Source organism: Sarcophilus harrisii, chromosome 4 (assembly GCF_902635505.1).
Source record: "Sarcophilus harrisii chromosome 4, mSarHar1.11, whole genome shotgun sequence".
Classification (NCBI taxonomy): Eukaryota; Metazoa; Chordata; class Mammalia; order Dasyuromorphia; family Dasyuridae; genus Sarcophilus; species Sarcophilus harrisii.
In genome coordinates, this window is record NC_045429.1 from 456,192,829 (window position 1) to 456,215,671 (window position 22,843).

A 22,843-nucleotide genomic window follows, 5' to 3' on the forward strand; every position below is an offset into this window, starting at 1 on the left:
ATCTTTTGGTTTGGAGGAATCTCTTCCAGTCTCCCAAGCAAGCCAGGAGACTCCCTTGTCCCAAACTGATTATTTTTGCCAAAATCATTGTAGTTTCATCCACCATAAATACTTAGTAAATTCTTACTATGGTGGGCCTTGAGCTAGGAGACAGTTGGAGAAGGGAGAAGAAGATTGCATCCTAAGTACTCTTTAAACAAATTATTAAAATTATTTTTAAAAAGTATTTTCAGGTCCAAATTCTCTCTTTCCCTCTAACCACCCCCATCCATAGAGAAGGCAAGAAATATGATATCCATTATGCATATGAAGTCATCTAAAACAATTCCACATTAGCCACGTAGCGGGGCAGCGGGGAGGGGGAGGGAAACCAAGAAAAATAAAGGGAAAATGCATCAATAGGTCTTCTGAGTATCCGTTCTCTCTCTGGAGACAGAGAGCATTTTTCATCATAAATCCTTGGGAATTTTTATGAATTCTTGTATTGATCAGAGTAACTAACTCTTTCACATCTGGATATTATTAGCATTGCCGTTACCATATTGCTATTGCTGAGTACAATGTTCTTCCGATTCTACTCACTTCTTTTTATATCATTGCATATAAATCTTCCCAGATTCTTCTGAAAGCATCCCCCTCTTCATTTCTTACAGCACAATAGTATTCCTTTACATTCGTATACTGCCACTTGTTCAACCATTACCCGACTGACGGGCATTCCCTCAGTTTCCAATTCTTTGCTTCCACAAAAAGAGCTGGCAAGCCCTCTTTGGCAGTAGCTTGGCCTAAGCAAGGCCTGTGGCTCCTAGCTTGGGCCCAGACCTAAAATGTGGTGGCAGTGGTGGAAAAAACCATCCAAAGCATTTGTTAGAAGGCTGGAAGTTTCTTGGTATTTTCCCCACTCTGATGTGTAACCCACAGGCCAAGAGATGGATGTCTTGATGGGCAGAAGCCTTTCCCCGAAGACTGTGGGAAGGGGTAGGCTGCATTCTGTACATGAGGTAGAGAGTCCCTACTCCCCCTTGAGGGGAGCTCCCATTGTCAGGATGGTTCTGACAGCCAGCCTAGAGCTTCCTCTCCACCGCTTCTGCCTGCTGCTCCTGGTTCTCATTTCCGAGGAATTTTGCCAGCCTTTATCAATTCTAAAACGATGTCTGGTTTCCCTCTCTCAAATCAACCTGGAAAAGATTCCTTTCTTGATATAATTAAGTGATAGCTTTTCAAGAACAAGGAAGAGTAATAACCTTCTTCGCGATATCCTAAAGGGAGTAGAACTGTGACGTGCCTAAGAAAAGGAAAAGATCTCTTGAGGAACAAGGGAAGGAGATGCCTTGGTCATAGAGGGATTGAGTGGTTTTAGGGAAACGATTCTTCAGAGTTAGGCCCCAAAGATTAAGACGTTATTATTCTACTTGATGGAATTAACTTGGACCTGTGTAACTGTTTCATTGTGACATGAAATTTTCTTTGTTCAAAATGTCTTTAAATGTTACTTCAAAATGGTCTTGTATTAGAAAGGCATGTCCAAGAGAGACAAGGAAAATGCCAGTTTGAATGTGTGTGTCTCAAGAAAAGTGGTATTTGGATCTAGAATAATGATTAATAAATGAAAAAATTGTTTCTGGCAGGCTTGTCCCTTCAACATAGGTTAAAGTATGAATATTTTTATCTTTGATACTGTGATCTCCTCTTCAAGTCTGAATTGGCTGTATTTCAGGTAATGAGCAGTAACTCTTAGCTGAAAGTTCATAAGATCATAAGATTAAGAGCTAAAAGAATTCTTAGAAAGAGCTATAACTAAGCCAGGACAGCCAGGACTTTGTCTCAAGGTGTCAACATTTAGTCAACATTTACACTCAGCCATAAAAACACAATTTAGTATAGCACTTGATTACCAAGAAAAATGGAAGCACTCTCTCTTTCCATCTCACTCCTGTGCTTAAAGAACTCACTGGTCCTAGGATCAGGTTTTTCCTGTTTCTCTTCACCATCACATCTGCTTGAAAAACTGATTTTATTTTTAGAAAGTCAATGAGGATATTCTTTTTGCTCTATATCTCTGACATGTTTTTGTGAAGCTTGTTCTGAGCTCAAAAAAAAAAAAAAACTAGGCAGCATGGCTTAGTGGGTAGGGCATTAAATGGGGAATCAGGGAGTAAATTTCACCCAGACTTTTGCTGAATATAAATTCATACTGAGCAAGTCACCTAACTAACCTGTTTCCTAATCTGTGATGAGCACTTGCACTCAATAAGTCCTAAATCCATGCTCTTATGCTAGTCATCACCTAAAAAGTCACCCTTTCCTTTTTAACCGATGAAGCAGTTAAGGATCCAAGAAGTTAAGAAATCACTGGACTTGCCTAATGGAGTTTTTTTTTATTAGAGCTTTTTATTTACAAAGCATATGCATGGGTAATTTTTCCAACACTGAGCCTAATGGAGTTTTATTGAGCATTAGGACCTACCCAACTGAGTATGGAGAGCACTGTGAGGCAGGGCTGTCCAGAGAGAGATGTAACCTGACTTTAAAATGACTCCATTGCTTTCCTTGATTTCCCAAACAAGGACTCAGGGGGGACTCAGGACCCAGGCACTGAAAGGGGGTTTTAAAGAAAGTATGTGCTTCAGAGCAGGAAATGTTGGCATTTCATGGGTCCTTAGTGCCCTTGGGGAGGGGGCCAAAGCTGGGAGAGTGAGGGGCCTTTCTTCCTACCTCCTCTTCCATTCTCCCTGATTCCTTCTTGCATTTCCTTATAGGGAATGACAAAGCAGTTTCTGCTCTGCCCTAATCTTGCGGTAGTGGGACTGGGTTCCATTTCCCAGAGGGCTGGCCATCTGTGACCACAGCCTGCAGATTCGGCAGCCTGCCATTCCGGCCCTAAAATTAATCCCTCTCGTTAGTCACGCGTCTCCCCAAATGATTAGTCTCTGGGGTCACTTCTCCTCCTCCTTCCCTCCATAGGCCTCTGGCCACAAAGTCTGTCTGGAGAAGCACAGGGAGGAGAAGAAGATGGCAGGGGGAGGCAGGCGTGCACAGGGCCCTGCCCAAAGGCACTGTTGAATCAGATGACCATACTCAGTTCTGGAAAAAGGTCATCTGGTCATATCTCCTCACTTTACAGATAAGGAAACTGAGGCCCACAGGGATAGCCAGCTTGCTTGTCGCCTTCTCTGCACCATCTAGACAGGAGCTAAGTTTAGGATTTTGCCACCTCTTTCTTGTCCGGCCTGTAGCAAGTCTCCTCATTGACCCCCATGCTTTGAGTCTCCCCCTCCTCAATTTAACCTGATTCCCCAATCACTCCCTGGTTCAACGGCCTACAATTGCTCCCTGCTGCCCTTAGGATCAGTCTCCTGTGTTTGACACATACAGTCCTTTGTCACCTGGCTTTAGTCCATCTTTCCAGTTCCATTAGACACCCAACCACTCTACAGCATGGCTAAACTAGCCACTTGTTGTTCCACATACATGACAATCTGTGTCCTGCCTCTACATCTTTGCTCTTAGCTGTTCCTTCTGCCTGTCACCTCCCGTCTTTCCTCTCCTGAAATTATCTATGAACAAAGGCTTAGCTTTAAAGCTGGCAGGGAGTTTAGTGTCCAGAGAGTTATTTTACAGAATAAAAAAGAAAACAAACAAAGTCTAGCACAGAAGTGATTGACTAGGATCACATAGCTGGTAATTATCAGAGGTGAAATTTGAACTAGGTCTCCTTGACTCCAGAGTCAGTTTTCTATCATCCTTCCTTGTTTCTTTTGGTAGGAAAGGGAGCTTCCTCCTCTGGAAAGTGAAAAGATAATTCTTGGCTTCTGAGGTTGCTCTAGATCTTAGGGGCTGTGGTCTTATGAATTCTCTCAGCCTCAGTTTCCCCCTCTGTAAAATGAGGGGGGAAGGGTTGGACTCTGAAGTCCCTCCCAGTTCTCAGGCTAGATTCAGTCTGGTTCTAAGTGCTCTGGAAGTCTAGGGTGACTACAGAAAGACCTGTTTCTGTCATAGCCAGGGAAAGATAGGGGGTCAGAGGGTCAGAAACTGGGGCTACTCATGGATGCTAGGAGGACGATCCCCCAATTTAGACTAAGTCTGTTTCTCTGCAGAAGTAGCCAGGTTTCATCCCACCCCCTTGGGAGCCCAGAATGGCCGCTACCCTGGGTGCTTTCGTGAGCCTGGTGGCATCTACACTGGGTGAGTCAGAAGAGGCTAATTTACTTTCCAGGTCATTTCCTCCATTAAAAATTCCCATGGCAGCCTCTGTTTGCAGGCTGTTCTGCAGGAAAGCCTGGGGTTCTGGAAATACTCAGCCAGAGCAGGAGCAGCCAGGATGGGGGAAAGGTTCATCCTGGGCTTGGAGCCCCTGAATCTGAGTTTGAATGTCCGGTGGTCTTGGCTGTCACTCACCCTGCTGACCTTTAGTAATCAATTCTGCAAAACAGAGGACCGGATTCAGGTGAAGATTGGGAAATGACAGAATTTGGATGAGGAGGCTGGGAGCTGCTCAGCACCCACGTACGAAACCCAAGGCTCTTTCTCTCACTCAGGGACCAGCCAGGTCCCTTCCTTGCTTCACCTCAGAGATAAGGGAGAGGTTATTCAGACTGTCAACCAGCTCTGTGGTTCTCGCTCTCACCCAGCAGATTGTAGAGATTACAAAAAAGACACATGTTGGAGGGAAAGGTGTGCAGAAGAGCCAAAAGGTCACAAGGAGTTGTCTCCAGGGGTTCAGACCTAGGCCAGGTGAGCACAGACCTGAGAGGGTATCTTACCATCAATGGACAGATGGAAACTGAGGCACACAGAGATTTCCCAGGACACACAGAGCTGACAGGCTATTTTGGCTCTGATCTAATCTAATGTTGGAGGTTTATTTTGTTTAATAACCAACATTTTATTTTTTTCTTTCATTTTTTAAATTTATTTTTAATACACATTGCTTTATGAATCATGTTGGGAGAGAAAAATCAGAGCAAAAGGGGGAAAAGCATGAGAAAGATTAAAAAATAGAAAAAAGAAATGAACATAGTATGTGTTGATTTATATTCAGTCTCCTTGGTTCTTTCTCTGGATGCAGATACATTTTCTGGCCAAAGTCTCTTGGGATTGCCTGGGATCACTGAACCTCTGAGAAGAACCGAGTCTTTCATAGTTGACCATCACAACATTTTTGCTGTTACTGTATTCAATGTATGTTCTGTCTGTTTCACTCTGCATCAGTTCGTGTAAATCTTTCTAGGCTTTTCTAAAATCAGCTTGTAACAACCAGCATTTTAATCCAAGAGTATTTTCCCAAGTAAAATCCTTGGAGTGTCTAACTATGAGGGCCTGGACTAGGCCCTGGTCATACACTCCCCGCTGTGACCTAGGTACCTCACGAGTTAGTTAAACATATGGAACAACTTTGTTTGGCAGCAAGGTGGTTGCGGTGGATAGAGCACCCGGGTCTGAATTCAGGAAGACCTGAGTTCAAATCCAGCCTTGGATGTTTCCTAGCTCTGTGATTCTCACTTCACCCTGTTTGCCTCAGTTTCCTCATCTGTAAAAATGAACTATAAAGGAAACGGCAAGTCATTCCAATATCTTTGTCAAGAAAACCCCAAATGGGAAGAACGCACGCGAACACCAAATGACCGAGAAATCAAAACAACTCTGAGGTTTTAGCTTACTCACAGCAAACTGGCGAAGCTTGCCAAAGTTGGGAACATTATATGTCAGGGGGATTGTGCAAAGATAGGCATCTTAATGCATAACTGGTGGAGCTGTGAATCAGTCCAGTCCTTCTGCCAATACTGGTAAGACAGAGACAAAAATATCCAGTCTCCCTGACACAAAGACCCCATGGCTAGTACAGACCCCCAAGGAGCTTGGGTCCAAAAAGAAGGTCCCTGTAAACACCCAGATATTTATGGCAGCATTTGTGTAGTAACAAAGAACTAGGGATCAAAAGATACCCTTGGCTGAGGGAAGGGACAAACAAATTGTGGCCCATGAATGTGGTCGGAAAGAAATGATACGTGTGATGGGTACAGAGCACTGTGGGATAGTAGATCTGAGCCCAGGCAACTAGATATGCACAAAGGTTACAGGAAATGTAGATGCAAAAAAAAAAAAATCCAACCTAAATGAGCCCCATATCCTAACTGAACCCAAAGGAGAGATCTCCAGAGCGACCGATGGTAGGACATTTCCTATTACCATCCAACTCAGCTGGGATATGTCTTTGTTCTCATTTTTTTATTCTTTATTACAAACCCTGGGTCTCTCGGGAGGGGAACGAGAAAGGGATATAGATGAATATGGAGGTGATGCAAAAACAAGCTGGATACCTTTTAAAAAGAAGCAAAGCCACTGAGACTTTCTGTGCTTCCAACTGGCTCCAAAGAGAGCTTCTAGCGAAGTTCAGAGCTAAGTTGAGACCCATTGCTCTCATGGTTCCATTTTTTCCTCCCATTCCCCTTGTGGTTTACTCTTCCTTATTAAACATATGCTTGGTTTGCAATAAAAATCTGTTTATCTTTCTCTAGAAACAAGACCCATAAGTACAAATAACAACAACAAAAAAAAATTGTTTTGTTTTGTTTTGTTTGAAGAAAGCAGGAACCTCCCAAAAGATAAGCAGAGCAATTTCACTAGAGCAACAATGAGGCAGGAGAGAAGGGTGAATAAATGCACTCAGGAGTGCAAGCAAAGTTGAAGAAACAGTAAGATTCTGTCCAAGCAGTGATTTGCAAAGCTCATAACTGTATTCAGTTCAAGGTAATGCCACCTTTTATTTACAATGGTCTTGCCACTGGTTCTTATTTTCACTCCCAGGCTCTTTTCCTCCCACAGAGCTTAAAAGCTCCTGAGTTTCCCTTGAACAGTTTCTCCTCCCTCTCCCATGATTCTTCAACACCTCCTTACAGCTGAGAATTCTATTTTCTCAGCCTTCTGGTCAATAAGGAGCTACACCACTTTGTGCACTTTAACAGTGGTAACTAAATGTCACTTAGGAATCATTTTTCATTTCAATAAAATTTTTATCAGCTATAATCTGCAAGGAGATATCTGCCCATTAGTCCTTCAGTAAAATGAGAGGTCGGAAGAGGCAAAAGATTGAAAATGTAAAAAGGAAGGAAGTCATTTTGATTATAAAGAAAGCACTCCACACCTTGAGAAAAGGTCTGAGTCCTGATGACTCAGCTAGGTGGGGCAGCGGATAAAGTCGAGCCTGGAGTTGGGAGGCTCCCAGAACATCCGGGAGCCCGTTATCTTCTCAGGGATCAAATCAGGAAAGGAGGTGACCTGGTTGTTTCCCACCTGCTCCGAGTTTAAATCCAGTCTCAGACATTCGGGAGCTGTGTGACTCTGGATACTAATAAGAATGAGAAAGTCTTTGGAAGGTGTTGTTCTCAATATCGTGGTCATTATACAAACCCACTATTTTCCTGGTCCTGCTCTTGTTCAGAAAGATCTTCCCTCTTTCCTCTGAAACAATTTCATAATTTCTTATGGCAAGATAGTATTCCATTATATTCATGCAGTCAGATCAACAAGCATTTATCAAATGCTCACTAAGTACCAATCGCGGCACTAAGCATTAATGTACTGAATCATTCCCAAATACGCTAGGCTCCTGGTTTCCAATTTTGGCTCATGTGAAAAGAGCTGCTGCAAATATTTTGTGCATAATAGTAATAGTAAATAACTAAATAGCACCTTGTTCAATTGTGTCTGACTTCCCATGACCCCACTGGGGATTTTCTTGGCAGAGATACTGGTTTGGTTTGCCATTTCCTTCTCCAGCTCATTTGACAGATGAGGAAACTGAGGCAAACAGAGAAAAGTGATTTGCTCAGGGTCACACAGCTACTAAATGTCCAAGATAAAATTTGAACTGAAGAAAAGGAGTCTTTCTGACTCCAGACCTGGCACTCTCTTTCCTGCATCACCCAACTGCCCAGTTATAGTGCCTATATATATATATATATATGTTTGCTGAGGCAATTGGGTTTAAGTGACTTGCCAGGGTCACACAGCTAGGAAGCGATAAGTGTCTGAGACCAGATTTGAACTCAGGTCCCCTTGACTTCAGGGCTGGTGCTCTACCCACTGAGCCACCCAGCTGTATATAGTGCCTAGGTTATAGCAAACACTGTGCTGAGCTCTTTCTAAATATGATCTCATTTGATCCATACAATGTCCCTGGGAGGTAGAAGCTATTATTATCCCCATTTCACATATGAGGAAAATGTGACATCAGAAAGAAGGGATACGTGTGATGGGTTTTGTTTGGCCTTTAATTTATTGTAATATAAATAGAAAAGAATGTTTAAAATGGAATAATCCCAGAAGTTTATTCATGACATTGTCTATAATTTAGCTTTTGTTTTTGAACTAAAAGGCTTTTCCTTTGTTGATGTTAGGAGATACTCCTTATCCTAGGTTCGTCTTATTATAGCAACCTTTATTCTTTTCAAATCTAGCTAGTAGGTTTTTGAGGCTGGATCTGAACAAGTTTTCCTGACTCCATTGCACCTGCTAGGTGCCTCTACCTAGGAATTCTTTCCATCTCTCCTTGCTCTCCTTAGGAAGCAGGAGCAGTAATGGCATAGCTGACACAAAGAGTCTGGACAGCCGAGTAAGCTCATGGGTACAGTTCCAATTGCTTTCCAGAAAGGCTGGCCCAGTTCCCAGTTCCTGGATGGCTCATCAGTCTGCCTGTTTTCTTGCAGCTCCGCCCATATTTGTTATCTTCCAGTTTTTGTCATCTTTGCCAATCTCGTGTCTGTGAGGTGGAACTTCCAAGCTCCTTTCGCTTGCATTTCTTTCATGGATGGTGAATTGGAGCATTTTTCCCCATGGTTATTGATAACTTAGATTTTTCTCTTTTAAAACTGTCCCTTCCACTTTTTGTCCATTAATGGTCAAATGGTTCTTTTATATATTTGAATCAGCTTCTTAAGTATCTTGAAATGATCTTTATCAGAGAAACGCTGCAAAGATTTTTTGCTCGCCACTTACCTATTTCCCTTTTGATTTTTAATTAAATTGATTTGTTTGGGCAAATCTTATTAATTTTAATTGCCCATTTTCTCTCGTGTGATTCTCTCTTTTGCTTGTTTAGTTGTGACCTCTTTCCCTACCCAGAAATGTCAGATATCATTTTTTCTTTACTTACAGTATGACCTTTTATGCCTAGTTAATACCTCCATTTATATGCTATCATAGCCATAGAAGGAAGTATTGGCCTAACCCCAATTTCTGCTAGATAGCGACTGACTTTTCCCAACAGTTTTTGTCAAACAGCGAGTCCTTCCCCCTCTATTTAGCTCTTAAATTCTTCATAACCCAGCCTTACCCTAGTGTTCCGACCAAACTGGTTTTTCCCTCTGCTCCTCACATGAGACCTTTCATTTCCCAGATCCTTATCCTTCCAATGTCTATTCCCACTGCCTGCGATGCCCTCCTTATTTTCACTTCAGAGACTCTTTCTGATTCTTTAAGCTGGGGCAGCTATGTGACACAGTGGATAGAGTGCCAAGCTTAAATCAGAAAGACTCATCTTCCCAAAATGCATCAACTCCAGTCTCAGACACTATGTGACTGTTTGCCTCGGTTTCCTCAACTGTTAAATAGGCTGGAGGAGGAAATGGCCGACCACTCCAGTATCTTGCCAAGAAAACCCCGAATGGGGTCACGGAAAGTCAGACACGACTAAATAACAAGAAGATGGGATTCAAACATTTCATTCCACATGAGACCTTGCCTGGTGATGCTCCCTAAATATCGGAGTTCACCCCCTAAAACAGGCTTATATTTGATTCTTTCACATTTATTGTATTTATTTGTTATGTATATACTAATACGTGGATCAGTATAGACATAATAAAAAGATTGATATCCATGAATGGAGACATAGATATAGGCATAGATATAATTGCTCTCCAGATATAAGATATCTAATAGATAGAGATGATATAGAAATAGATATAAATAGACAAATATCCTGCTTGTCACCTGCATTTGAATGTAAGGCCTTTGCAAAGTCTTGGTTTGATATCCCCAGTGCCTACCACAGTGTTTGGCACTAGTGACTTCAGTGGCCCTCTAGCCCAGTCCATCCACTGGAGTCTCTGTTGGCTAAGCACTGCAGATGGATGCTGAGCTGGGCCCAGAACAGATTTCAGGAAAGAAATATTCTTTGTTTAACCACATCCAGAGTCCCTTGTCTTCTCAGGGACCAAGGGCAGGAGGTGATCATCTGCTAGCCAAAAAAGCCCCCTCCCCCAGGTCACCTTACTCTTGTTCAGTTTAGAAAGTAAGCCCTGAGCAGCTCTGCCTGAGCTTCTGTTTTATTCACTGGGGAGATAGTCATATTTCATGATTCCTGTCCAAAGTGACAAAAGGCCCGGGGCAGAGGGCTTTCTGATAAGAGGAAAACTCAGAGGGTCAGAAGGGTCTCCTAGAAGAATGTACAGGAACAAGTCCGTAGGGGAGGGAGGAGAAGGGATCGTCCATAAAAAGTATTATGGGACACAGAAATGGAATGAACGAGCAAGAATGGGGACAACAGGACAAGCCCAAGGCATTCGTGGATGCCCACAGACCTGGTGGTTTGAATTAGTATCTTTTAAGGGGAATTTCCCAGAAGCCAGATCCTTTTACTTGAATGTTTTATCTCCCACTGTTCCAAAGTCAGTCCCTCCTCCAAATACTTGAAGAGTCTCTCGTGGACTTCTTGAGGCTCCTCAATTCTGGCTAAATAGCCCTGGTTACCCCAATTGTTCCTCATCTATGTTTCTGTGGAGACACAGTCCCACCATCATCACCACCAACCACACCAACTGGGATGATGCCGGGCTACGGGCCTGCTGCCCCATGAGAAACACAGAAGAAAATATAGACAAGATCAAAAATACCAGCACCATCTCCCATCACACCCCTTAACCAAGAACCCCATAAGGAGCAGCAACTCCCCCACTCTAGCCATCAGCCTTGTCTCTAGCCATCATCCAGGCAATAACCCTTGTTGTTGCTATTCAGTTGTGACTAACTCTTCATGATCCATTTTGGGATTTTCTTGGCAGATACTGGAGTTTTTTCCTTCTCCAGTTCATTTTATAGATGAGGAAACTGAGGCAAACAGGGTGAAATGACTTGCCCAGGGCCACACAATTATTAAGTGTCTAAGGCCACATTTGAACAGAAATCTTCCCACCTCCAAGCCCAACGCTCTATCCACTACAGCACCGGGCTGCCCTTGACCTGGAAAGTGTTTCTGCACATGCAAGATAGAGCTCAACACCTGAGTCCTTGGCACTGTCAAATGGTTCCATCTCAGCAATGGACGTAGCTTCATTAATTGAAATGATATTAAGTTGTACATCAGCCTTCTCTCTCCCGGCTTTATTCCAGCCAAGGACCGCATTGCTTGTCATCCAGATTCTGGAGTCTCTCCATCTGTCCTTCCAATGCACCATAAGGCTCTCAGGGACTTTCCATCTGCCCTACACCTGAGCCTCCTAACTATTAGAACAGGAGCACTTTGAGAGCCAGACCTGTCTCTGCTTTTCCATTTGCATCCACACAATCCTTAACACAATGTTTGGCACACAGTAGGTGCTTCATGGATACTTTGGTATTCATTCATTTATATGACCCACACTCATCCTCCTCCTGGTTCTCTCTAGTCTACCAGTGACTTAATTAAACCATGACACCTGGATCTGGACCAGATGTGTAGTTGGACCAAGGCAGAAGGAAGGGAGAAAGAAAAAAGAAGAGGAAAGAAAAGAATAAATGAGAGGATTTAGGAGCTTTTCTTGGTCATGTTCCAAGTCAGAATTCTGTCATCAGAGGGAAGTTAGAAAGAAAGTCTCCTGTGGTGCAGAAAGTGGAAGTGCCTGACCTTTAGGGATGTCCCAGCTCCCCGCCCCCCCCCACAGACCTCCTACCTCTAGAGATGGAAGTTCCCCAAGCATATGCCTCCGACAGATGGTCTCCCTACTGCCTGGCATATTGCCTGGAACATAGTAGGTGGTTAGTTGAATTAAAGTGTGACTGCTTTCTTCCGAGCTTCTTCCTTTCTGGCCAATGGTTTCTTTCTCAACCCTGTTCATGTTTTATGGTCTTTTTTCAGTTTCTTGAGATAGGTATCCCCTAAAGCCCAGCTACAGCCCTTTTCTCTTGTCCTTCTTTATTCTCTTCCTTGATGATCGCCATTCAAAGGAAGGCTCCTTGATGATTCTTTGTCTTGGTATTCCCAGAAGTCAGCCCGTGGCACACAGTAGATACTTTTTAAACACTCACTGAATTGACTTGAATCTGAGCAAATTCATTTCTCCGAGCCTCAGTTTCCTGGTTTGTATAATGAAGGGCTGGGGTTGGCTGGCCTTCAAAGTTACTTGAAGCTCTGAATCATGATTCTAAGTCACTTAAATTCTCTAGCTTCAATTTCCTCATCTAGAAACTGAAGAATTTGAACTAAATTTGGCCTCTTCCAGCTTGAGATCTTAATCCTGCAAACTGAATTGATTGGAATGTGTTGTTTAGTATTTGCAAAGTCCTTACAATTGATACTTTGCACAAGTATCGTGATCTCTATGTAACAGATACCAGAAAACAACTGAGGCTCATATTTCTAGTCATATTAAAAAATGTTCTAAATGACTCTTGATTAGAAAAATGCAAATCAAGACAACTCTGAGGTACCACTACACACCTCTCAGATTGACTGAGATGATAGGAAAAGGTCATGATAAACATTGGAGGGGATGTGGGAAAACGGGGACACTAATGCATTGTTGGTGGAGTTGCAAAATGATCCAACCACTCTGGAGAGCAATTTGGAATTAAAGAGCTATAAAACTGTGCACACCCTTTGATCCAGCAGAGCCTCTACTGGGTCTGTATCACAAAGAAATCATAAAAGAAGGGAAAGGGTGTAAAAATGATTGTAGCAGCTCTTTTTGTAATGCAAGGAAATGGAAACTGAGTGGCTGCCCATTAGTTGAGAAATAGCTGAATAAGTTATGGTATGTTAATGTAATGGCATATTATTGTTCTGTAAGAAGTGATGAACAGAGGGAGGATTCTGAGAAATAGGCAAGTAGGTTGATAAATTTCAGACTCTCCCAATTTCCCCCACAAGTAGAACAAATTTGCACCTCAGGGCGAACGTAGACTGGTGAAAAATCAATAAAACTTGGGGCAGAACAGGGGCCCTCCAGGTACAACCCAAAATGATTTGATGAAAGACCCAGGGTGGGGGATTAACTCACATGAAGTACAAACACCTCCTGAGTAGCCCTGTAAAAACATCAAGAGGGGAACCCTGGGCAAGCTAAGTTTGGCTGGGGCTTCAGCTCCTGGACAGCAAGTGGAGGCAGGGATCTGCATGCCAGAAGACTGAGGAAACTTCCACTGATTAAGAACATCAGGCCCAGCTGCGCTACAGAGCCTTGGCCCTGGGCGGGAAGGAACCAGCACACTGGGAGTGCAGAGGCAGTGGGGCAGGGACACTACTGGCTACAGGCACGTACAAGAAGATGGAGCTCTACAATTAGAGGAGCTTACATCCATTGATGAGGATTGAAGATAATCCACAAATGGCATTGTGTGGAAAATGTAGGTCCCACAAAGAAGCCAGGCTCATGGAGCTAAGGCAAGGCCTGATGGGGAGCAAGAAAAACACAGGAACCACTTTTCCTTTGGGATCAAGACTCAAAGACTTAAACTCCCCTGAAGCCTTCCATGAGGTATGAAGGCTCCCACTGCTGTTGCACCCCAGCCATTCCTTCCCGGGACTCTGGACTTACTAGCAAAATGGTCCTTATGGACAGGACAAGCATTGGGCAGGGGCAAATGAGAGGTCAGGTGTGTATGTATGTGAACTCATAGAGAAACCTGGCTACCGGGCAGAGCTCTAAAAATCCACATTTGTAAGGTGATTGTCCTGATCTCTTCCTGCCCTAACATCATCTCATCAATCAACAATAAATATTTATTAGAGTTGGGGGGGGGGACATAAGAAGAGTCAAAAGACAATCCCAGAATTGTGCAACCCCTTCGATCCCACAGTGTCTCTATTGGGCCTTATCCCAAAGAGATCTTAAAGGAGGGAAAGGGACCCCCGTGTGCAAAAATGTTTGTGGCAGCCCTCTTTGTAGTGGCAAAGAACTGGAAAGTGAGCGGATGCCCATCAGTGGGGGAATGATTGAATAAGTTATAGGAGTTAAGTTAAGTTATGGAATATTATTGTTCTGTAAGAAACGATCAGCAGGAGGATTTCAGAGAGGCCTGGAGAGACTGACAGGAACTGATGCTGAGGGAAGTGAGCAGAACCAACTAGTACAAATCAGTAGTACTAATTATACTAGAAAAATAGGAGCCTCATCAGTAGATAGCAGAACCAAGAAAACATTGACACAGTAACAAGATCACATGATGATCAACAATGATGGACTTGGCTTTTTTTTTTTTAAACAATGCAGTGATTCAAGGTAAATCCATTAGACTTGGGATGGAAAGTGCCATCCACATCCAGAGAATGAATATAAATTGAAGCACAGTATTTTCATCTTTTTGTTTGGTTGGGTCTCTCTCTCTCTGTCTGTCTCTCTGTCTCTCTGTCTGTCTGTCTGTCTCTCTGTCTCTTTCTCTCTCTCTCTTTCTCATCTGATTTTTCTTGGACAACATGACAAATATGGAAATATATCTAAAATAATTGCATATGTTTAACCTATATCAGATTGCTTGCTGCCTTGGGAAGGGAGAAAGTAAGGGAAGAAAGGAGAAAATTTTAGAACACAAAGCCTTACAAAAATGTATGTTGAAAACCATCTTTACGTGTATTTGGGAAAATAAAATGCTATTAGAAAAAAAGATAGCTCCTTTCTTCAAGGAGCTATATGTTGGGAGAGGCCACAGGCAACATCTAAACAAATTCCCCACAGGATAAGTAGGGGCTACTTAACAGAGGAAAAGCAGTGGAATGATGAAGAGCTTCCGAGGCTTTATGGAGAATGTGGGATCTCAGTTGGGACTTGAAGGAAGACAGGAAGGAAGTCCAGAGCAGAGGAGGGGGAGCAATTCAGGCATGTGGGACAGCCAGAAAGAATTCCTGGAGCCAAGAGATAGAGGATCCTGTTCATGGGCCAGCCGGGAGGTCAGTGGCGCTAGATTGAAGAAATCATGTTGGGAAACATGGTATAAGAAGACTGGACATGTAGGAAGCAACTGGGTTTTGAAAGGCCTTGAATGGCAAAGTATTTTATATTTGTTCCTGGAGGCCATAGGAAGCCACCGGAGTAGGGGGTGATGTGATCTGAGCTCCTTTTAGGAAAATCACTTTAGTGTCTGAATGGAGGATGAACTGGAGTGGGAGACACTTGAGCAGCAGACACCCTCCTCCCCCAGAGCTGTTGGAATAGTCCAGCCATGAGGTGATGAGGTTGTACCAGGGTAGAAGTGGGATCAGAGGGGAGAAGGGGGCGTGTTAGAGAGACGTGACCAAGGTGAGATTGAGACGACCCTGGATCTGTGCGAGTAAGGAATCTAGGATGACTCCTGGTCGTTAGTCTGGGGGGCAGGAAAGATGGCGTCCCTTTCACAGTATCAGGGAAGGCGGGAGCTTGGGAGGGTTTAGTGGGAAGGATAATGAGTTCTGTTCTGGACATATTGAGTTGAAGATGTCTCCTGGGCTTCTATTTCAAGATGTGAGACTGGAGATCAGCAAGAAGTCACAGAATCACAGAACCGCTAAATTGGAGGGACTAGAACCCTCTAATCACCAGGGCATCCAGCCTCGGCTTGGAGGACCTCCATTGGGAGGCAGCACTTCCACTGCTGGACAGCTCCAAGGATTAGGCCCTAGAACCTGGATTGGGTTCTGCCAGTTGTCCCCAGGGTTCTCTTCCTCTCTCTGGGACCAGGCAGAACATATCTAGAACCTCTTCTGTGCTGGAAGACAGCTCCCTTTCCTCCCTGCCCCCAGTTCTCTCCCCTGGCCCATCCATCCCAACATCTTCCAAAGCCAGTGCTCCTGTGGCACAGCCCGGAGGCCCCTCTCTGCCCTGCCCGCCCTCCCTGCCTCATTTCTGGTTTCTTGACATCCTTCCTTTCTCTGGAGCCCAGAACTGCCTGCAACCAGAGACCAACCGAGCCAGTGGGGGCAAAAGCCGAGGGGACTGACTGCCTCTTCCTCACTCTGGAAGCCCGGCCTCCCTCCAACCACTCCCATTCACTCGGGGCTCCTGCCCACCGCGCGCCGCCGCTGACTCACGTTACGCCCAAGTGGATCCCTAGAAACCCCCACATTTTTTCCAACCTGCTTCACTGACACTCCAACCGTTACCTAAATTTGCTTCCTATGACGTGCATGGGTGAAACAGACTTTTTTCAGCTGAAGGGGAGGCCTTTATATTTAGTCCTATTAAATGTCCCCTTCTTCGGGTCAGCCTGACAGCCCGCAGCTCCTAGGGACTCTTTTGGACCCTGGCTCTGCTGTGGGGTGCGGTAGCTCTGTGTCAGACACGGACGGGCCACCCATGCGCTCCTCCCTCCCAGGCGTCGGTACCAAATATCACGTGGATAGGGCTGGATCCTGGACCACTCCAGCTGACATCAAATCACCATAACTGCAGGGGGGAATCCAGGCATTGATGGGCCCTTGCCCAGACCACTTTTCTCCATCTTTTTCACAAGAGCATAAAGGGGGCAGCTAGGGGGCGCAGTGGGTTGAGCCCCATCCCTGAAGTCAAAAGAACCTGACTTCAAATCCAGCTTCAGACACTTAACACTTCCTGGCTGTGTGACCCTGGGCAAGTCACTTAACCCCAATTGCCTCAGCAAAAAAAAAAAAAAAAAAAAAAAAAAAAAATGACATGAAATATTTTATCAAGTGTTTTGCAAAGACAGGGATACCCCACATCAAGTTCATTCAGCTGCATTTTTATTTCTTTGGAAATATTTCTGATTTCTTTGATTTAAGTCAAAGGCAAGAACTTCACTTCAATGGCTTCTTCAGCTTAGAAAATGACCTTAGAAAGTCTAGTCACTGGACAGCGCCCAGGGACATATGGACATGGCTGGGACAGGATTTGACCCCAGGGCTCCTGAGCTCCCTTCTACTTCCAGTCTACTACTCCCAATAGCCATTTATTCTTTGGGGGTCCTGGGGGGAGGGGACTGGGAGTCAGATTCTAGATTTTCTCCTTAAGTAGAAGATCTGGATGGGAACAGGCCCCTCCCCCACGACCCTCTCTCCTTCCCCAAGGACAAGGCAGAGAAAAGGAGGGAACAGGGGTCAGAGGATCAGCAGCCTCCAGGCAGGACGCTCCCCGACCAAGCTGAGCCCCTGCCTGGCCACGTGGCCGCTTTCCCAAGGTTCAGCCCAGACACCCCCTCCCTGTCCCTCTCTCTCCAGGGGGGCCATTACAGCTCCCTCAGGCAGACGCCTCACACACACCCCCATTCTGAGAATGGAAGCCTCCTCCCACCAGGGACTTTGTGGGGTTCTGTGTCCCCGGATGAAGCCCATTTTATTGAGAGCCAGACCTGGTCTTGCTGCCTTGGGGAACTCCCAGTGGGGAAAGTCCCTCCCTGCAGCACCAGGCCTGAAAGCCATTCTCAGAGCTGCCTGGGGACCTGGCAGGGGCCGATCTTCCCAAGGATCTCAATCTTTACAATCAATAAGCCAGTCAACAAACATCCATAAAGCTCGGGGAATAAAAAGAAGAAGCAAACCAGCAGCTATTCTCCGGAAGCTTATATTCCAATGGGACAGAAGGCAGAATCAAGCTTTCCTGGTGCCTGAGGGGGAGGGGAGGGGGCTGGGCAAAGACTGGAGAGAGGGGCTGGTCACCGGGCAGGTCACCCACACCATCAGGGCTGGGCGGCTTCTCAGCCTCACAGAGCTAGCTGCGTGTGAGAGCACAAAGCCTGCCTCTGATGCCTTCTGCTCATGTGGCTGGTCACCCTGCCTCAGTTTCCTCCACTGTAAAATGAAGGGATTGACAAGGGTGTCTAAAAAGCTTCTTGGGAAGGGCCCTCACAGGCTCAAGGCCAACCTGTGGCTGACCCATGCCCCCACTGACCTTCTTAGTAGTGCTCATTCAACCCCTGCTCCAAGACCCTAAAGGGCGGGGAGCTCCCTCCCTCCCCAGGCATCCCTAGGAGCTAGAGCTACCAGTCAGGATGCTTGGGCCCAAATCTGGCTCCTTCCAAGCCCCCCTTCCCAGCCCTCCCTGCTCCTAGCACTGCTCTGTGCCTTTCCCCGTTTGCATGTCCCCGGTAAGCCACCCTTCTCCAGACTAAACAGCCTTTGGCCTGCAGCCGCCCCTTATATGGCCAGGCCTCCCTGCCTGGGCAGTCTCTGTTGGTCAGTGGCCTTCTGCAGGGCAGAACGAGCGGAGGGGACCGAGGCGGAGGTCAGAGGTAGGAGCAGATTCCATCCTTTCTCGCCCCGCTCTCTGACGGCCCCGGAGGCCTGAGTCGCCCTCTTCTCTCTTCCCCTTCCATCCCCTTCCCTTTTTTCTTTGGGGCTTGCCTTAGTGCGGTCCACTCCTCCCTGGCCAGCTTCGGCCCAGCCTTCCTGAGGGCAGTTCCCAGGACCCCCCAGGAAGGCTGGGTTTAGCCCGGTAGCAAGCATTTGCCAGATTTTACTTCAGGTCGGCAAAGTGTTTTACAGAGAGTATCCTCCAACAGGCTTGGGGAGGTAGGCTCTATTATTGTTCCCACTTTTTTAGAAGGGGAAACTGAGTCAAACAGAAGTTACGGGACTGTGCAGAGCTTACATAGCTGGTAAGTGTCCGAGGTCGACTCTGACCTCCGGTCTCGTGAGCCAGCATCTGTGCCCTGAGCTCTAGCTGCCTCATTTGCCACCAGCCTCCTCACCCCCAGACCTTCAGTTTTCTGAAAGATCGAAGGATTCTGGAGTCATTGGCTCATGGCTGTGGAGCTGAAAGGGACCTCTAGTAAATTGCCACATTATACAGATGTGAAAACTGAGGCCTGTGGAGGTTAAGGGGTGGGCAAGGTCAGGGAACTGGAATTTGGATCCAGGACTCCTGGAGTGTCAGACTCAGTACTCAGTTTTCCCACTGACTCCGGAGAGGGGAAGTCTCGTATTCACCCATTTCCCTCAAACACATAGGTGGGGGCTAAGAATACAGTAGTAATAAAATTTTAAAAAAGGTATAATTATTACTGTATAATTCAAAACTTCCTTCAAAGTCACCTTAGAAGTGGAAACTGGGGCCCAGAGGAGAGGAGGGGACGTGTCACCATGGTCTGGCCAGGGCCGAGAGCCAGCAGGCTGGGGGGGGACGCCATCTGTTTTACCAAGTCCCCCCCCAAAAAATAAAAGAGATTCTTACCAGACATGCAGGAGGAAGTGTGGAGGAAGAACATTTTTAAGGGGGGAGGATGGCCAGGGTGCAGCACCTCTCACTCTGAGCAAAGAGCTGGGGACTCTGGGTACACAATAGAGAAGTTGCCCACCAGGCCCCCGTGCTGGTTCAATTTGCTCAGTGCCATTGTAAGCCTGAAGCCATCTCCATTGAAGGAGGGCTGGTGATTGGGAAGTGACGATTTCAGGAATTATGCCCAGCAAGGATTATTTAGCAAGAAGAGGATGTTTAAAAGGAGATAAACACAGTGACCTCCTAATTCCAGGTCCTGGAGTCCATCCTCATCCCCCACCCCCCCCACCCCCGCCATGGCTGTAGGGGACTGGCGATGAGTAATCTCCTTCCCCCTCCTGCAGAGCAGTGGGCTCAGCCTAGAGGGCACCCGTGACGCACAGGGGCCCCTCCGGGACTTGCCCACAAGAGGAGGCAGAGGAGAGACTTGAACTCTTTCAGATTTGGACAACAGTCCCTTGGCTGCTGCTTCTCCGGTCCATCCCTACTCAACCCAAATAGAAAGAGTGCTGAACTTGGACCCTGTCTCTGTGCGGCTCAGGGTAGGCTGTTTAGTATTTTATGAGACTCAGTTTCCCCTGCTGTAAAATGGGAATAATAATGCCTATCCTGTTTAATTTACAGGCTTCTTGCTGTCATTTTTTTTTCAGTTGTGTCTGATTCTTGGTGGCCCCATTTGAGGGTAAATATATTGCAGTGGTTTGCCATTTCGTTCTCTAGCTCATTTACAGAGGAAACTGAGGCAAACAGAGTAAAGTGACTTGCCAGGGTCACACGGCCATGAGGACGAGACACTGTCACATGGGAGCTCCTTGAGAGCAGAGCCTGTCTCATATCTGTGGCATCGCCCCAGAACCTCGAAAAGTACCAAGTGCAAAGGACGCCCTTCCTGAATGCTCGATTACCATCTAAACTGCGTGTGCTGGCAAATGTTCAACAACTGGCTGTCTAGGGAAAGAGAAAATAACTAAATCTACCCAAGATCCACTTTCCAATTTAATCTGTATTATTGCAATTTTCCCCATCATTTTCTTAAGTCTAGACAATTAATAAAACAGTAAATTAAGCCCTATTTGTAGTGTTTGCTGATCTCTACAACATAAATGCTCACACTGGGAATTTAAAAACTGGCTTTCCAAGTATATGCGCACACTAATAATTTAAACAACTGGCTTTCCCAGTACATGTTCACATTGAGAATTTAACAACTGGCTTTCCAAATATATGATCACACTGAGAATTTAACAATTGGCTTTTCAAGTATATGCTCACATTGAGAATTTAACAACTGGCTTTCCCAGTACATGTTCACACTGAGAATTTAAACAACTGGTTTTCCCAGTACATGTTCACACTGAGAATTTAACAATTGGTTTTCCAAGTATATGCTTACACTGAGAATTTAACAACTGGCTTTCCCAGTACACACAAACACATACACACACACACCTCCCCTTGCTTCTAAACCAACAAATGAGAACTATGTACAAATAGCATTCTCTTCACTGTGCAGAGGAGGAAAGCGAGTTCAGATGGTTTAAGTGTTTTAAAAAAAGCAATTATAAGGCTCCTAAATGTCAAAGCTGATGTCAAATGTCAGGGCTTCCCATCAGCGCCCAGGGCTACTTCAGTCCTAGGTGTCAAGCAGGACGGACTGTGGCTGTCACACAAATAGGCTCATGCTCTCTCCCTCTGCCCCCTTTGTGATGGAGACTAGTCATAAGGCTATATATAGGTCTAACCTTGAAGAGGCTGACTGGTCTAACTCTCTCATTGCATAGAGAAGGAAACTGAGGGAAAGAGGCTGATCCTGAAAGCAAGAAGGATCTGGGGCAGGTCCCGGGACTCCCAGGGCCGTGTTCCTTCCGTTGCCTTCCCCAGAGCACCAGGTCCCCCGGGACACCCTGCGCCCGCCGCCTCCCTCAGAGCACCGGGGTCCCCCGGGGCAGCCCGGGCTCAGGATCCCGGAGCCAGGGCTGGGAGGGACCCCCTGCATTTCCCAGAGGCACAAAGCGAGGCAGGCTTCACGCCAGACCTCAGACCCCCGAGAGAAAACGTGGGCTCCCACTGCTGCGGGACACCTGAGAGTTCCCTCCCGCTCTGGCTTCCCCAGACTTTCCCAGGCTGAGGGGCTGTGGAATTCCCAGTCATCCCCACTGCGGAGGGAGCCTCCCTCATCCCCCAGTGATGCTCCCGACAGCCTTGCTGTTTTAGCTCCCTTTTCCCCAGGGGAAACTGAGTGACTGGCCCGGCCTCATGTCTGGAGCAGGATTTGAACTCGTGTCTCCCTGACCCCGGGCACCTCAGCCCCGGTGCCTCCCTTGGCAAACTCCCAGAAGGCTCCTTTTCCCCGAAGGAAGCCCCAGCGGGGTTGCCCTGAGCTGCTTCGAGCCCCTCTCTCAGAACTGAGGTATTCTGGGATTTGGCCTCCACGGACGCCTCCATCCCAGCGATTATTGCCACTCTCTGCGTAAACCCGGTCCCCTTTAATCTTCGGGGGGAAGGGGCGGCAAGGAACCTTGGGGGGCCCAAAGGCTAAAGGGGACCCACAGCCTCGCCCCAGGTCTCACGCTTACTGAGCCGCACGGTCCCCCTGGGCGTCCTTTCTCTCCCCCAGAGAAACCCAGCCCTGCGTCCCTGGCCTCCGGCCGCATCCTCACCGCCAGGAGCGGGCGCCGCGCGTTCCCGAGGAAGCCGCTCCCGTCTCTGTTCCTCTCCTGGCGCAGCCGAGCTTGACTCCAGCCTCGCTCCTCAATCTCTGAGCTCTGAGCGCCTTCCTCCAGGCTCGGCCCCGCTCCGAGGCTGGGCGGAGCTTCCCGGGGGCCCTGGCGGGGACGGGCCGGACCCCCTCCGTCCTCCGCAGGAGCCTCCCCCAAATTTCCTTGCCACGCTCCGAGGGCGCTTCCTTCCCTTTTCACAGAAAGGCCCCAGACTGCGGTCAGAGAGCGGGGAAGTGCCCCCGGGCAAAGGGTGTGGGAATCCTTCAGGGCCCGGGGCCGCCCCGGCCCCAGTTCCTCTCTCACCGAAAGGGGAGGGCGTCTGGCCGAGTGCGGGGTCCCCGCGGCCCCGCCAGCTGCGGGCTCCGGGCCGGATCCCGAGCCCCCGCCGAGCCCCAGGGAAACAAGGAGTTGGACTATTCTCCCCTCTGGCTCAGAGCTCTCCGTCGGGGAGACAGGCGGCAGGGGGGCCACTCAGAGCACTTACTCTTCCACTTCTTGCTACTCTCAGAAAATTCTGCCAAGGAAGAGCCCACGTCCGGTGCAGGCCCGCGCCCCCGCTCCCCAGCCGCGCCCCGGGCTCCGGGGGCTCTCGCCTCTGTCGCCAGCCTGTCTGTCCCCACCTCGCTCTCTGGGGCGCGCATCTGCGGAGCCCCCAGCCGCGAGCCTCTGTCCCGGCTCGCCGGCTTCTCCTCCTCCCCCCCACCCCCCCTTATTTTACTCCCTTTT

At 47.0% G+C, this 22,843-nt stretch overlaps 1 protein-coding gene across 1 annotated transcript in view; it reads right to left on the reverse strand.

Moving 5' to 3' along the window:
- GPR35 (G protein-coupled receptor 35) overlaps positions 1-22,576 on the reverse strand; it is a 35,401-nt gene extending 12,825 nt beyond the window's left edge. The window contains exon 1 of the mRNA XM_031968168.1: positions 22,058-22,576. The gene's annotated coding sequence lies outside the window, so the exon portion shown is untranslated. The remainder of the gene's footprint in view (positions 1-22,057) is intronic.
- Between the last annotated feature and the right edge of the window lie 267 nt (positions 22,577-22,843).